We start from the raw sequence: 15,538 nt of genomic DNA on the forward strand, positions 1-15,538 counted from the left end.
AATTTCTCTTGGATGGTCAAATCATTAGCAAAACTTGTATCCTGATGTTTATGCACCTTCCCCTATCCTTAATGTACCTTATTAAACACTTCCCATCACTGATATCCCTAAAATTCCTCATTTTCGCACAAACCCTAGTTTCTTGCTACAACTTGACAATTTTCTAGGCTAGGCCTGTGTTTTGCCCTTTTGGACCCCTTACCCTTACTCAATCTTTGCAATTCCACTTTCCCCTACTTCCTAACATCCCTCCCTACTTCTCAAAATTTTCTCAAGAATTTAGAAGCCCCTTATTCCCTTCATTTCACTTCATTTCGACAAATCCCCTGTTTCACACATCGGGATAGGTTTTACTCCAATGATTTTTCTAAGCAAGAAAATATGAATTTGGGAAAACTGAGAGAGATTTTTGTCCACAATATGCCAAGGAATAAAAACCTCCTTCACTTTTTACACAAGTGTCATGGTTTTAGAGAAATGTCAAAAATAAAGTTGCCTTAGGAGAATTGATGCACCTCTGAAGTGACCTTGGGAAAATCAAGATTTCTCCTAGCTTGGTTAGCCAAATAACTTGTGTGATGAGTCAAATGATAACTAGACACAAAGAGATTTCCAGTGAGCTATCATGAGCTCAATTTGGAGTGGAGGAAGACCTTCAAAAGTTGACTGCAACAGCACTTTGCCTTTAGCCAGCCTCATTTTGCACATTTTGACCAATCTTGGGATATTTGATTTTTGACATGGAAAATGAACTCCAAATTGAAAATTTCTAGCTGGGTTGGAAAGTATACTCAGTAAGCTTTCCAACAAGCTATTATGTACCCAATTTGCACACTAGGAATGCCTCCAAAAGTCTCTTGCAAAAAGGCGCTACGCATTGAGATGGTGCGATGCATTGGGCGGCCCTCTGCAGTGTAAAAAATGAACTAGCGCGACACATTGAGATGGCGCGGCGCATTGGGCTAAAAAGCCTGAAATCCATTCAAATATTCCTCCAAAGACTCTCAAATTGCTAAATTATTCATTTCCCAAGTAAGTTAACATCCCTCCATGACCAATGAATGAATTTCTCTTAGTGCTTATGGTGATTTAATGGATAAAAATTAAAACCCTGCCTCCTTGCATTTTTTGTCAAAAAACAATTACATAGGGTTTATGAGTTGTATTTCTTGTTGCTAATTCCACTCCTAGCCATTTCTCACTCCCTCACTCCTTCATTCCCTCAATCATTTTCTCCCTCTCTTTACATTCTTATCTACCCATTCCACATTTCCCATATCCCTAATCAACTAACCCTAAATCCCTAATCCCACTATCCCAAACCCTATTCAAATATCCCCAAAACCCTAATTTCCATCCCAAACCCCAGATATCATCCCCTAAACCCTTTCATTCACTAAAATCCTACAACTAGCATCAAAACCTCCCCTCATCAGTCCCACTCATCCATGGCACTCAAAAACATGAAGGCAAAACCAGCAAGCTGCCAAGAGGAGGAAAATCAAATTGACCACACTTGAGCAGAAATTCAAAGCTGATCATGAATCTTGGCTTGAGAGAAAACCATGCACTTAGAAAGGATGCTAGAGAAGGCTAACAATGAGAAAAACATGTTGAGGAACATGGCATATCATTACTTGGCGAGAAACAAAGTGTGCAAGGCAAGAATCAGGAACTTGAAGGCCAATTTGAAGAAAGCATCGAGGAAGCGAAAAGAGCAAGATAGACTTCAGATCTTTGCTGAGGCTTCCTTGGCCCAACACAACACTTAATGGAGAACACTCAGCCCAAATTTCAAAAAATCTGGGACACTTTTTGCAATTTTGAAATTTTTAGGCCAAAACACAGGTTTTTCTACCCAATGTGTCGTGCCACCTGGCGCTCGCTTTTGATGGGGGCCTCCTTTTGATAAAAACTTAGCATTTTTGGTTTTTTCATGAAAAAATATGCATGCTCACAAATGGCCAAGAAATTTTGACAGGTTTTGAGCCCCCAAAAAGGTCAAAAACACCCCAAAAATGACATTTCTGCCCCTTTTTGGACACACAGGAAGCAGTGTTGGGAGAACTCAGTTTTGGAGGGGAAAATGGAGGCCAAATTTAAAAATTCCACTTTTTCTGGAAAGTAGATAGGTATACCTTTCCAAAAAGAACACTTGGAGCAAATTTGGACACCAGGAATGCCTCCAAAAGCAGATGCAAAAAGGCGCTACGCATAGGGAAATCAGCGCGACGCATTGGGGAAATTTTGCTCAGTTTGACCAAAAATACTTTGTTTTTCATCTAGTTTCTTGACAGTTTGACTTTTCCTCTTCTAAATGTCAAAATCATGATGTAATTTAATGTAATTTGATGGATCTTTATGTAATTATGCTAAATTTTCACTCATAGAGATAGATTCATCCATGAAAAGGTAGTTTGCAACTGAATGAATCAGTTCCCTAGTTTTCAGAGGTAAGTTGTTCCACTGCCTACTTTTTAGTTCTCAGTTTAGAATTTTTTGGAACAACTCCTAAACTTATGAGCTTAACTCCTAGATGCTAGGATGAGTTTTTGTTTGCCTATATCTTGTGATTTTTCAGTCATTAGCATGGTTGGACTTTTGGGAAAACTTGGAGATTTATTGTATACTCATTTCAACAATTTGGCAAAGGAATAGACCAAGGTTTGCAGCACTTTATGGGATTCTTGTGGCAACTTGATGTGGTATTGTGTTTCCTTCTGTAATTGCAATTTTACATGTGTTTTATGTATTCCATTATCTCTCTTTATTCATCTTAACCAAATGAAACAAGGATAAAGGTAGAATTCATTGATTTGTAGTGCTCTACCTAGGGTTTTGTTTGGTTATTTATGTTTTCAGCTTTTTTAAGAGGATCCCTGAGACTTGCATGCCCTCTTCAACTCTTCACCAGTCTAAAAGCTCTCAATCTCACTCAATTTGAAGTACCAAACCATTTGCCTACCTCGCCCCATAGAGATCTCTGCAAAATTGAGCCTCATTCCCCGGACCCAAATCTGATTTTCACATTTGAGCCAAAAAAACATCATCATATTCAATCAAAATCTTTTGAACACATACCTAGCCTAATATCAGTATTCACATCAGTCATATCAAGCCTCATTGATCATATTTTGCTGAGATTGAAAAGGAGAGAGCCCTCTCCCGACCTGGTAGGACTAGCTACCAGGTTAAGCGTGGTTTGATGTTATCCTAGATCCTACCTTTCTCAGCCTGAGGTAGATTTAGGCCTTAACAACAGGATCAAAATAACAGTACTCTCTATGTCATCCCCCGTGCCCAAGGGATTAATTTTCCCTTATATAAATTACATACCCAAAAATTAGGAACATATCAGTCATGAGAATCTCACGATTCTCATGTTGATCATAAAATAGAAATTGTTATAACCAGTTCCTAAATATGAGTTATATTCAAATACATCGGTTAAAATCATAACTGCTTGGATCTATCACTTTCTAAATAGACAATTCGTAACTTCCAATAATTGTTGCGTGGAATAGTACCCACAGCTTTGACAGCTACGGTGTAACAGCACCATGCGTAAAGTAACGGTTTGGGATGTAACAGCAACACTGGATAACAACAACCTTGTAACGGCACCCAAGGTGTAACAGCAGTAATCTATAACAGCAACGCGGAGTAATAGCAAGGTCTGTAATAGCATCGTGGTGTAACGGAAAGGTCTATAACAACACACAGAGTGTAACAACAATCTGTTTCATCTTACTCTTAGATCGATCGACTCAACTATTCATTCCATAACCTCGTTATTGCAGGAAACATCTAAAAAAGAGGAAAGGATCCAAAAGACTTCTCCAACGCTTACCCCAGTTAGCCATAAAAAGGAATATTGCATCATTATATCTAGAAAAAATGAAAAATAACATGATGGAAAAATATATTGTTCATAATAAGGAAAAAGGCGGTTAACATGTAAATTTTTGTTGGTCCGGAGGGAAAAAGGTCAAAAACAGGGAAAGAAAGTATAGAAGATAGGTACAAAAACTACACCCAACATCTCCCCCCAACTGAAGCAATTGCATGTCCTCATGAAAAACCTCAGTTGCCACTGCTATATCTCTGATGCAATTCCATAAAATTATAAGCACCAACAGTGTCTTCATCAGCAAACCTATATCCTTGAGTAGCCATCAGCTGTCGCAGCCAGGACTCCTCTTCATAATCACACAAGTGGTAATGTGATTGGTACTCCTCCATTGGTAACCAAATCATAAGATATCTAAACCTAAGCCTAATCCAGAAGGCTCCCAGTTTTTTCACCACCCGGGCATATTCTGGTACTCATGTAACAACAGTCACAAAATTTTGGAACCCGAAAGGATCCCCTTCTTGTAATCTAGCACTACTGGCTTCTGTGCACTTGAGGCACCCTGTTAGTGCTCGTCTTTTAATTTGTGCATAAATATTAAGGAAAAACCCCACAATGCGCTGATTGTTCCCTAACTTCTGAGGTACTTAAGAACAATTTGAACTCACGTCTCAATTCAGTGACCATTCCTGGTTCTTCCCTAATCCACAATGCTTCTTTTTCCTCATTAGTTTTAGCCGACTTCATGGCCAAGTGCCATTCGATTTGTTTCCTCATAAAAGAAATGAAGGCTTGCAACTGCCAATCCCCCAATAAGAGAAAATAGTTGCCACCATCTTTGTACTAACATATTCACAAATCATATTATGTAAAAACATCTCATAAAGTAAGCTTTTTTCATCAAAGTCACAAGCATGGAAAACTTCTAGAAAAGTGCGGGTAGAAGTGCCCATATATGGTTTGTTTTCAAAAATTTCTTTTAATTGAAACAAATATTATCGTTCCCGTAGGAAATCTGGATATGCTGGGGAAGGCTTCCTGCAGCCTAACAGATCCAAGGCAAGCTCATAAAGTTTTTTCCTATCGTTTGTTAGGTCCAAAACTTGTCATTGTAACAGATGCAGTTGTTCCTCTTTCTTCTTCATAGCTTCTTTACTCCTCTACTCTTCCCATTATTTTTCCAACTATTTCTTTAACCACTTCTCCCAGAGTGACTTCATCATTTTTTGATGTGCCTTGAGCGAGATCGCTCCCTCTTGGAGAGAGAGTGCCTATTGTTTCCATTTTTGTAATTCTGGTATCAACAAAATTATTTCCAAACACCATCCTTCATCAGGACCCTGTGTTCTCTCACATGCACTAACAACTGAAGGTGTAACAACCTCCCGAGGGTGGAGATGCTCCATTTCGGTTGTTGGTTCTTGTGTAACAGTAGCGTCATCAATGGGTTCTTTTGTAACAACTTATTTTTCTCCTTGGTTAGCTTCTGCTTCCATAGTTGGTTCTTATGTAACAACAGTGTCATCCACAGGTTCTTTTGTATCAGCTTCTTTTTTCTCCCCTTGGTTAGCTTCTGCTTCCACTGTTGATTCTTGTGTAACAGAGTGTCATCCAAAGGTTCTTATGTATCAGCTTCTTACTTTTCCCTTTGGTTAGCTTCTTCTTCCACTATTGGTTCTTGTGTAACATCAGTGTCATCCAAAGGTTCTTATGTATCAGCTTCCAAGCTACTCTCTGTGGGATGCTCTGTTTCAGCTGCTTGTTCTTATGTATCAACGGCGCCTTCAATGGGTTATTGTGCATCAGCTTCCCAAGACTCGGTTTATGTTTCCATCGAAAAGGTGCTCACCACACAAACTCTATACCCTGTTTTTGTTAGTTCTTTAGCAGAGGTCGTGCACACATAACCTGGAACATTTCCCTCCCTAGCCCTATTTCTGGCCTCAACCAAGGTATCTAACCTCAAGATCCTTGCTTCTACCTTGTCCTCTACTAATTGTTGTCTTAACTTTTCATTTTCTTTTCTAAATTTTCAATTTTAAGCAGCAACAATTGGGTCTCGTTCTTACCTAGTGAGGGGGGTCCCTTCAGCCAAGCATGCTCCTCTTCTTCTTACCTTGTTGCCTCCTTGTTCTTCTTAGATGTGGATGGGGACTCTAGGTGCCCACTAACCCTTACTCTCTACTTTGGTCGTTTATCACCTATCGGCTTGCCAACTAGTCTCTTTCGAGCCCTTACTTTCAAGGGTTGGGGCTGCTCCTTGGTTTCCGTCAGAGCTTCCTCAGAAGTCCCATTGTTATCACCAAAAAATTGATCATCTAGCCTAATTTACTAGATGGATCGAAGTACACCATGTAAAGCCAATTTTACCATAGTAAAATTGCTTTCACTATGAGAAATTACTTCATAAACCACCTTTGTTAAGTAATTTATAGTTAAACCCATGAAGATTAATTAAATAGATCCCTATTTATTTGATTTTCTTCTAGGAATAATTAATTAAACCATTGTTCAATTATTATTCCTTGTCGTATTTGACCCAATCATGAAAAATAAATAGATAAATCATTAATTATCTTATTTTTCTCTAAGAATAATTAATTAATCAATAATTAATTATTATTCTTTGTCAAATTTGACTAAATCCCATAGGAATAATTAAATAAATTCGTATTTGTTTATTATTCCTTAACTAGTTCCTTGAGATGATAAATAAATCATTTATTTATTTATTATTTCAAAATAAAAGTTTAAATACTTTTTCCCTCCTAACCAAATATAATAAAATATTGTTGTTGTTAATTCTTTAGCACATGTCATGCACCCAGAACATTTTCCTCCCTGGCCCTGTTTACGGACTCAGCCAAGGTATCTAACCTCAATATCCTTGCTTCTACCTTATCCTCTGCTAATTTTTGTCTTAACGTTTCATTTTCTCTTCCTAAATTTTCAATTTTAAGCATCAAGGATTGGGTCTCATTCTTACCTAGTGAGGGGGGTCCCTTCGGCCAAGCCTGCTCTTCTTCTTCTTGCCTTGTCGCCTCCTTGTTCTTCTCAGATTTGGATGGGGACTCTGGGTTCCCACTAACCCTTACTCTCTGCTTCAGTCACTTATCACCTATCAACTTGTCAACTGGTCTCTTTCGATCCCTTACTTTCGAGGGCTAGGGTTACTCCTTGGTTTCCATCTGAGCTTCCTTAGAAGTCTCATTGTTATCACCGAAAAATTGATCATCTAGCCTAATTTACTAGATGGATCGAAGTACACCATGTAAAGCCAATTTTACTATAGTAAAATTTCTTTCATTGTGAGAAATTACTTAATAAACCACCTTTGTTAAGTAATATATAGTTAAACCCGTGAAGAATAATTAAATAGATCACTATTTATTTGATTTTCTTCTAGGAATAATTAATTAAACCATTGTTCAATTATTATTCCTTATCATATTTGACCCAATCATGAAAAATAAACATATAAATCATTAATTATCTTATTTTTCTCTAAGAATAATTAATTATTATTCTTTGTCAAATTTGACTAAATCCCTTAGGAATAATTAAATAAATCCTTTTTTTTTATTATTCCTTAACTAGTTCCTTAAGATGATAAATAAATCATTTATTTATTTATTATTTCTAAATAAAATTTTAAATAATTTTCCCTCCTAACCAAATATAACAAAATATTCCAAGTGGTTATTCCAAGAATGGGATCAATAATATCTTATTATTGCTCATTATTCGAGGATAACTCAATATTTTGTTATAAATAGAATGGTTTTCCATTCATTATTCACTTTTGATTATTTTCTTTGTTGCACTCACTGTTGTAACTCTGATTATTTTCATTTTTGCACACCATATTTTGATGGGTTCATACATTAAAGAGGAGAGAGACTCTACACAAGCTGAAGACATTTGAGGATAGCCAAGAACCCATCCCATAGAGGGGGATTGGTAACATTTATTTGTTCCCTTCATAGGTGTTATAATAAAACTATTCTTTGTATATATGGTTTCCATTGGATGATTGGAGTTATTACTCTTTCTTTTTGTTGTTTAACTATGATTTTGGCATAGATCCGGACTTTGGCAGGTTTTGTTTCTATCAATTGCTACAGATCTTCAATGTTTAGCAACCATTTATATTGTTGAGATTGTTTGTAATCCACAATCTTAAGTGCGTTCTTTTCATACATCTTTGAGAAGAAAACACTACAACAAAATTGGTGACTCCACTGGGGACTTTCTAATTGTTTCCAATCACAACATTTGTGACTCCACTGGGGATTTTCTAAATGTTTCCAATCACAAAATTGGCAAGTGTTAAACACACATGGCAACAACATAATCTGAAAGATAAAACATGAGAATACAATTTTATTAACAAAACATATACATTTATAGTACATGGTTTTATCGTTGGGTTTCACATCCCAAGGTCTCTTGGACTTCCTTTTGTCTATTCGGCTTCCACACTAACCCATTGAGGATTATGTGTCCAACATTCCCCTCCTTAATCCGAAGGGTTATGTATGAGTCTAAGAAGAGAGTTGTAATATAAAATGTGAAAAAAGGCATGGCAGCACTAGGCTGAATGTGCTTTCTAAAATGTTGGTATAAAGGGCAGTGGTTTAAGGATGACCACCAACACTGGAATTCTTAGTGCAGTTCTTGGAACTCATCCAAAATTGGAAAGAAGCTGAAGTCTTCTGCTAGAGGAAGTGCTCCTATTGTTTTGAAGAGGGAAACCTTCAACCATGAAAGGGGGGTCTCACCCCACATAAAAGGGAGAACTTCAACCTGAAAATGGAGACTCAACCTGTGATGGTTTAAGGATGACCAACAACTCTGGAATGCTTAATGCAATTCCTGGAACTCTTCCAAAACTGGCAAGAAGATGAAGCCTTTTGCTAGAGGAAGTGTTCTCAATTTTGTTCCTAGAATTCTTCCGAAACTGGCAAGAAGCTGAAGTCTTCTGCTAGAAGAAGTGTCCCAGATTCTTTGAAGAGGCATTACCAAATGAAGGCATGCTCAAGGGCATCTTTGTTTCTGGATACAACTCTGAAACTGGTGTGGCAGGTTGTGGCTCAAGCTCGCTTGATGTGACTTTGAAGCTTGTAGATGACCATCATTTCCCCCCTGTCAGATACAAGGTGAGATGATGGAGAAAACTCAACTGCAAGACTGTTCAATACTCTGGAACAAGTTCTAACGTGTGATTAGAATATCTTCTTGGTTGTTGATGCTCATTGCCAAGAAGTGATCCATCCAAGATGAATCTTTGTTCTTGCAGGACATTTGTTTTTGAAGCATCTGTGTGAAGAATGGGTGGTTTTATGACGGTGCTTACATGGATGAAGATCAAAACAGTGATCTTTCAAATGGCCAACTCGGTCATAGTGTTGGCATTTCACAATCTGTTGTTGTTGTTTTTGTTGTGGAAGAGGGGCATAATCTAGAACAGCTGGAGGTGAACTTTCATGAAGGAATCCAACACTCTAAAACTGAATGGGCTTTGAGTAGTCTAGAATATGAAAGGACAAGTCCTTCTCATATCCGAGACCAGTTATGTGTTTGTTGTGGACAAGATCTTCCCAAGGTCTGATGATGGGCTTGGGAAGTGCAAGCTAAACTTTTGCATCTGCATGTAACCTTGCTGCTTTATGGGAGTCTGTTTCAATCTTCTGAACAGAAACAGGTTCAAAATGACTCCTCTGTTTTAATTCTTCTTGTTGTAGCTGAGATTCAAGATGCAAAAAATCAATTTTCTCTTATGCATTTGTAGACAGACTTGAATGTCTATGAGAGAAACTTTGCTGACTTTTAATGTATCATGAGTAGTAGACAATATCATAGTTTTGAGGAACTCTAATACTTCATTGATTCTGGCCATAATTACACCTTAAAAACTGATCACAACTACTATTCAATGTAGAAAAGTAATACCCACTCACAGTACACAACAATATCCTTTATAAATTTGTAGCAAATGATCAGTGTGCAACCAGCAAGCACCAATTACAATCCATTACAAAAAAATAAGATTTTACTCATGACCAACACTATGTTCTGACAATACAACCGACTAAACTTTTCTCCACAAAAGATTACTTTTATTTGTCAAAACAATCATTGCCTTTATACAGCCCACCAAACTCTTATGCAACAGTCGAATCAAGGAATCAATGCATATATATGTAGACAAAAACTATAGTGAGTTTTAAATACAATGCCACACTGGGGCAGCAGCAACTGCAAACTTGCTTGGATCCTTCAAATACTCCTTCACTTTCTTGGCCAATGGAAAAGCATAGTCAAGTTCAATAGCGACTGCTAATACATTCTTGTAAACATTGATGATAGAATGTAGAACAACTGCAATTGTGGGATTACAGATTGCCAGAAAAAGAGTTGTACATAATCTCATAAACTGCAAATTCCTTGCTGTGGTGTGCCAAAGCTGAACAATATATATATGTCAAAACAACAATGTATATATATATATATATATATATATATGTATGTATGTATGTATGTATGTATGTATGTATGTATGTATGTATGTATGTATGTATGTATGTATGTATGTATGTATGTATGTATGTCAACAGTTTTGAATGTTGAAACAATTCATATATAATATATGAATCGATGCATGAGGGTGGCCATAAAAAATTAAATGCACAAAGCATTCACCATTCATGGTCTTTCAGGACTATTCGGACACATGCATATTCCCAGTAGTTAATTCATGCACCATATGATACTCGGTCTTAAAAATACAAATACCAAATATAGACCTTCAAAAATTTCAATGCAACATGCTAGGATTTATGCATGGACTTGGCTCCATTCCAACACACTGCCTTCAAAATGTATAGAAGTGTTCAGCATGCACAATGATGTTGGAGATTCTTCAACACAGAAACACAAATCACGCTCTAGTATTCAATCACAGAGCTAAACATTCATCACGTTCCAACATTCATTATAATGTCTCTTTTATTTAGGACTCAATGCAAATCAATCACGGTATAACCCAATGCGCGCAGAGAATAAATAACAGAGTTCTAGATCATACATAGTCAGTTGTCATAACCTATACATAATCACTATGATTCTTCATAACCAACACACGAACTCCAACATAGATTCAACATCGTAAGCTATTGTTTCAATGCTTCTAGGTTCATCATAATGTTGTTGCGTTCATCAAGCCAAAAACATTTGAACACATTCATAGCACATGGACTTCAATGCACGCCAGCATATGGCATTCAAAATTATTCAGCGCACAAAGCCAATGCTCAAATCGCAGCTGCTTTGAACGAAATTCAGAAATTATATTACAGTCTCGGCTTCTCCATCAAGGTTGAATCCTCCTCAGACGAAGACTAGTAGATTATAGCGGATCAAACCTCAATGATTATATATATGCATCCGCGGTCCTCAAAAATGGCTAATGCACAGTCATGTCTATTTCTAATTCATCAATGGCACAAGCTTCCAATCTGGCTTCCCCAGTGACCTCACTACACATTATTAGCTCACCTCCTCATGGGGTAACTAATCCAGCAACAAGTATAAATCAATCTCTGTTAAGGGTTCTAATCCATCTTACAGTGGACAGCAGATCCCCTCAAGGGGTACTGGATTCTCCAGGGGTACCGTAATGAGTTGTCTTCGTCAGCTTGTAATCAGGCAGCATTAAAGTATGCAGGGTAAGGTAATGGCGGAAAAGAATGATGCCTCCAAATGCTGCCCCCTCCCGGCAGACACACCATCAAAAATACGAGGAATTCGTTCAACTCTTATCGCTTTTCTCAAGGCATGATAGCGCGTGCAGTGAAGGGAGGTAATGTCAGGCAAGAAGGAAATGCAACATTATATGGCGATGGAGAGATTTCTGGAAGAAAAGGCGATGCATGTGGATACAGCAATCTGAATGGCCAAGGCTATGGAAAAGATACGGTAGCTATTAGCAGTGCTCTTTTCAACAATGGACGTGCTTGCGGTGCCTGCTACCAAATAGAATGCAATGCTCATGCTAAATGGTGTTTGTCGGGTAGTGTGAATGTAACTGCCACTAACTTGTGCGTTCCAGGCAATGGTGTCCAGTGCAAACCACCATTTAAGAGCTTCAATCCAACGAATAACTTGGCTAGTGCAGACTCCTCCTCCAGCAATTAATGGATTTTGCTACTCCCAAACCCCAACCTGCTCCTCTTCTGGAAAACCGAGAGATGGAAGTGGGTAAAGGAAACGTTACACCCATACAGAAAAACCGTGCCAATAATGATTATGGTAGAGAGCCCATAGAGTGAAAAGAGGACAATTATGGATAGCCTAGGGAGCACAAAGTGCGCAAAAAATGATTATGGCAGAAAAACGGATACAAAGAGTTACAACTAATTTTAGGAATGCTAAAAATAGGGCTAGAGAAATAACAAAGGTTGCAGCTAGAATTTCATTGAGTAAATATTCATGAAATGCATAAGGGATGGCAGAAATGACCTGCACATAAAGGTCGTAAAACAAATGACTCAAAGTAATTATGCAGGTCAGGAATACGCCTACTCTGATACCATGTTAAACACACATGGAAGCAACATAATCTGAAAGATAAAACATGAGAATAAAATTTTATTAACAAAACATATACATTTATAATACATGGTTTGACCATTAGGTTTCACATCCCAAGGTCTCTTGGAATTCCTTTTGTCTATTCGGCTTCCACACTAACCCATTGAGTATTAGGTGTCCAACAGCAACTCCACTGGGTTTTATACTTCAGATCCAAAAACCTAGGTGACCTTTGGTTTTCAGCCTAGGGTTTCTTCTTTTCTCAATTATCTTAGTGTTTCCTAGTTTTTTAACCCTAGATTTGTTAAATTTCTGACTTCCGCAAGCTTTCTGGTCTTTTCCGTAGGTCATAGGAACCAGTCGCGACAAAGGCCGTAGTTTTTTCTAAGATTTGCCGACCGGGATCCACAGAGTATAAATCACACTTTTTGGCCCAAAAAGTGTGATCCCTACTCGAAAACAGGTCAGTACCTATGTTTTCTGGGTTTTAGGTTTTTTCTTAGATCTGTTTCTGGGTTTTTGCGGAGAGTTGTCTGCTGGGTTGTCTGACCTCTGTTTCATCCCACTTAGGCCTTGATCTACTTTGATTTACTTGTCAAAGTTGAATTTAGCCCCACCTAGGGCTTCTAGTATGCTTCCACCTTTATGGGAGGAGTTTAGATAAGTGATTTGTCTGAGTTTCTGCAGCGCTTTCAGCCATATTTTCCAGATATGCACCCTTTTATTTCAAATCTATAAAGATAGGTCGTCACCATCCATAGTTTCATATTACAACTTGTTTGGTCCTTGGCCTTAGGGTCCCATCGGCTTCCCTAGGTGTTTCACCCATTTCCCTATCTTTTTGCAGCGATCTTCCTCTCTGGTTTTTTGTTGTTGTTGCACCACTTTCCAGTAGCCTAGTGTCACTTGATCCCAGTCACAACGTCAATTAAATCTCTTGACCTTTTTATTTTTTTCCGTTGATTTAGCCACCAACCAGCACAGTGTTTGAAAACCTAGTTTGGGTAGGGTTTAGTTAATTGTTTTGTTGTTCATTTTATGTCATTAATTTTAGTTTATTTTCAGCAAACCTTTTTTTTTATAGGCACAATCTCGGCTTAATCAATAAATACACTTGCAAACACAAGCACACCTTCAAAGGTTGCTTGGTTTACACCGCCAAGCCAAGACTTAACATAATAAATTTATCTACCCTCATCGAGACAAAGGCATATTGTTGATCTCCCTTCACCATTTTCGTGTCACGTGTGTCTTACCACCATTGTGCCACCAAGGCATTTGTCGCGGAGACTATTAGGCCTTCACCCCCAGTTTTCGCTTGGGCATATTACCCCTCCCCATTGGGTTCGAGTTCATAGCCCTTTGATTCCCCATGCTAACTCTTCCCCTGGTTCATCCAGTTCCTCATCTGATTTCGAGCCTCCTTCACCGCATATTGTCACCATGTCTAGACCCACAGCTGGTGTAGGAACCCAACCTGGTGTTGGCTCCAGTTATATCCCGGTGGTCACATCAAGCGAAACAGTCTGAGGAATTGTTCCAGAAGCCCCCATGCTCCCCTTTATGGCTGGTTTAAGTCTATCATATTTTAACCAGTTGATAAAAAACCCCATATAGCATGATGTTGATTAGCCTTCTATGCTGACTAAGCTTCCCTTAGAAATCTCAAAGTTTGAGGGTAATGCTGGAGAGGATCCTACCAACTATATCTGATCCTTCCACATGTGGTGTTCGTCCAACTCCATAACCAATGACTCCATTTGTCTTCGGCTATTCCAACACACACTCACTGGAGACACTGTAAAATGGTATGTAGACCAGCCCACCACATCTCATTCTATTTTTGTGACGCTTGCTAAAGCGTTCCTTTCATATTTCCAATTACCTCTCTGGTACGACACTGGTACAGAGCTATTGACCTCATTCCATCAGTCCTCCACCACTCGCCTTTCCGACCATGTTCAAGAGTGGCGTAGAAGGAGGAGCACATGTCGTGCCCCGCCCTTCGAAGATTATGTCTATCTAGATTGGTTTCTTAGGAGCCTTTTAGCACCCATTGGAAAAGATGTCGCGTCCCATTTTCCTCAAACTAAGGAAGAAGCTCTCCAAACCGCTCTACGATATGACCTAATTTATGTGCAATCTAGTTATGTCTATACCATCATTCTAGACCTCCCTCCTCCTAGAAGTTCCAATGCACCGAGGACATCTAATGTTGCGAACAATATCGTTGGAACCCTTTCACACCCTTCACCATATACTCAGAAAATTTATGGCTATCCACAGGGGGGCACCATTTCCTCTAACCCTCATGCCCCTCCTACTAGCAACATGTTTTCAGAGCCCCAACCTGTCTACCAAACTATTTCTCCTCCTTATGCACAATGGAGCACCCCAACCCCTCAAGCATTAGCACCGCAACATCCCATGCATCCTCAGCCCTAGCAGCCACCACCCCCTCAGGATCAAGCTTTTGCGCAGTAGAGTGAAACCAATCCCCGAAATTCGAATAAAAATAATAAGAGGAAGGGAAACAAGGGTAACCAGGGTAATCAAGGTAATCAATCTAGTGAACCCCAGGGGAACTAGCCTAACACCAACAACCAACAACAAGGCACCCAGCCCAAGTAGAACAAGTCTATTCGAACAAACAAGCCTTTTGCATGTTGTGGTGTACATGGCCATTATACACATGAGTGTCCTCTCTTACCCCAAATGCACCAAATGTGGGAAGCTCAATCAGCTTCTAGAGGTCAATAATCACCTCAATCTTGCGCCATATCAACCGGCAGTGCTCACAAATCCTTTCTGTCAGCAAGGATTTGTTGTTGCTCAACCTCAGCCAGGTAAAGCATCCCATCCCCCCCAACCATATGGTCCTGGTGACTACCAGATCCTTATGATGAACTCTGATGAGGTTAATCCCTCTGGTATCAACGTACAAACTCAGTTGTGTCAATATGACAAGCCATCAACTTTGTCTGCCACTAAGTCCAAAACCAAAGAATTTGTTGAGCCTCTTTTGACACTAAATGGTTCATTACAGATCCCTCAACCTAAAGTTGAGGCCATTCCTAATATCCCAAATGGACC

The 15,538-nt window shown here is 38.8% G+C and overlaps 1 pseudogene; it reads left to right on the top strand.

The window, feature by feature from the left end:
- The first annotated feature begins 11,689 nt into the window (after nt 1-11,689).
- LOC149173866 (expansin-A8 pseudogene) lies at nt 11,690-12,049 on the top strand (annotated as a pseudogene).
- Nucleotides 12,050-15,538: the final 3,489 nt, after the last annotated feature.

Source organism: Pinus tabuliformis, chromosome 4_2, assembly GCF_031772625.1.
Source record: "Pinus tabuliformis cultivar Carrire ecotype Pingquan chromosome 4_2, CPIR1, whole genome shotgun sequence".
NCBI classification, from domain to species: domain Eukaryota; kingdom Viridiplantae; phylum Streptophyta; class Pinopsida; order Pinales; family Pinaceae; genus Pinus; species Pinus tabuliformis.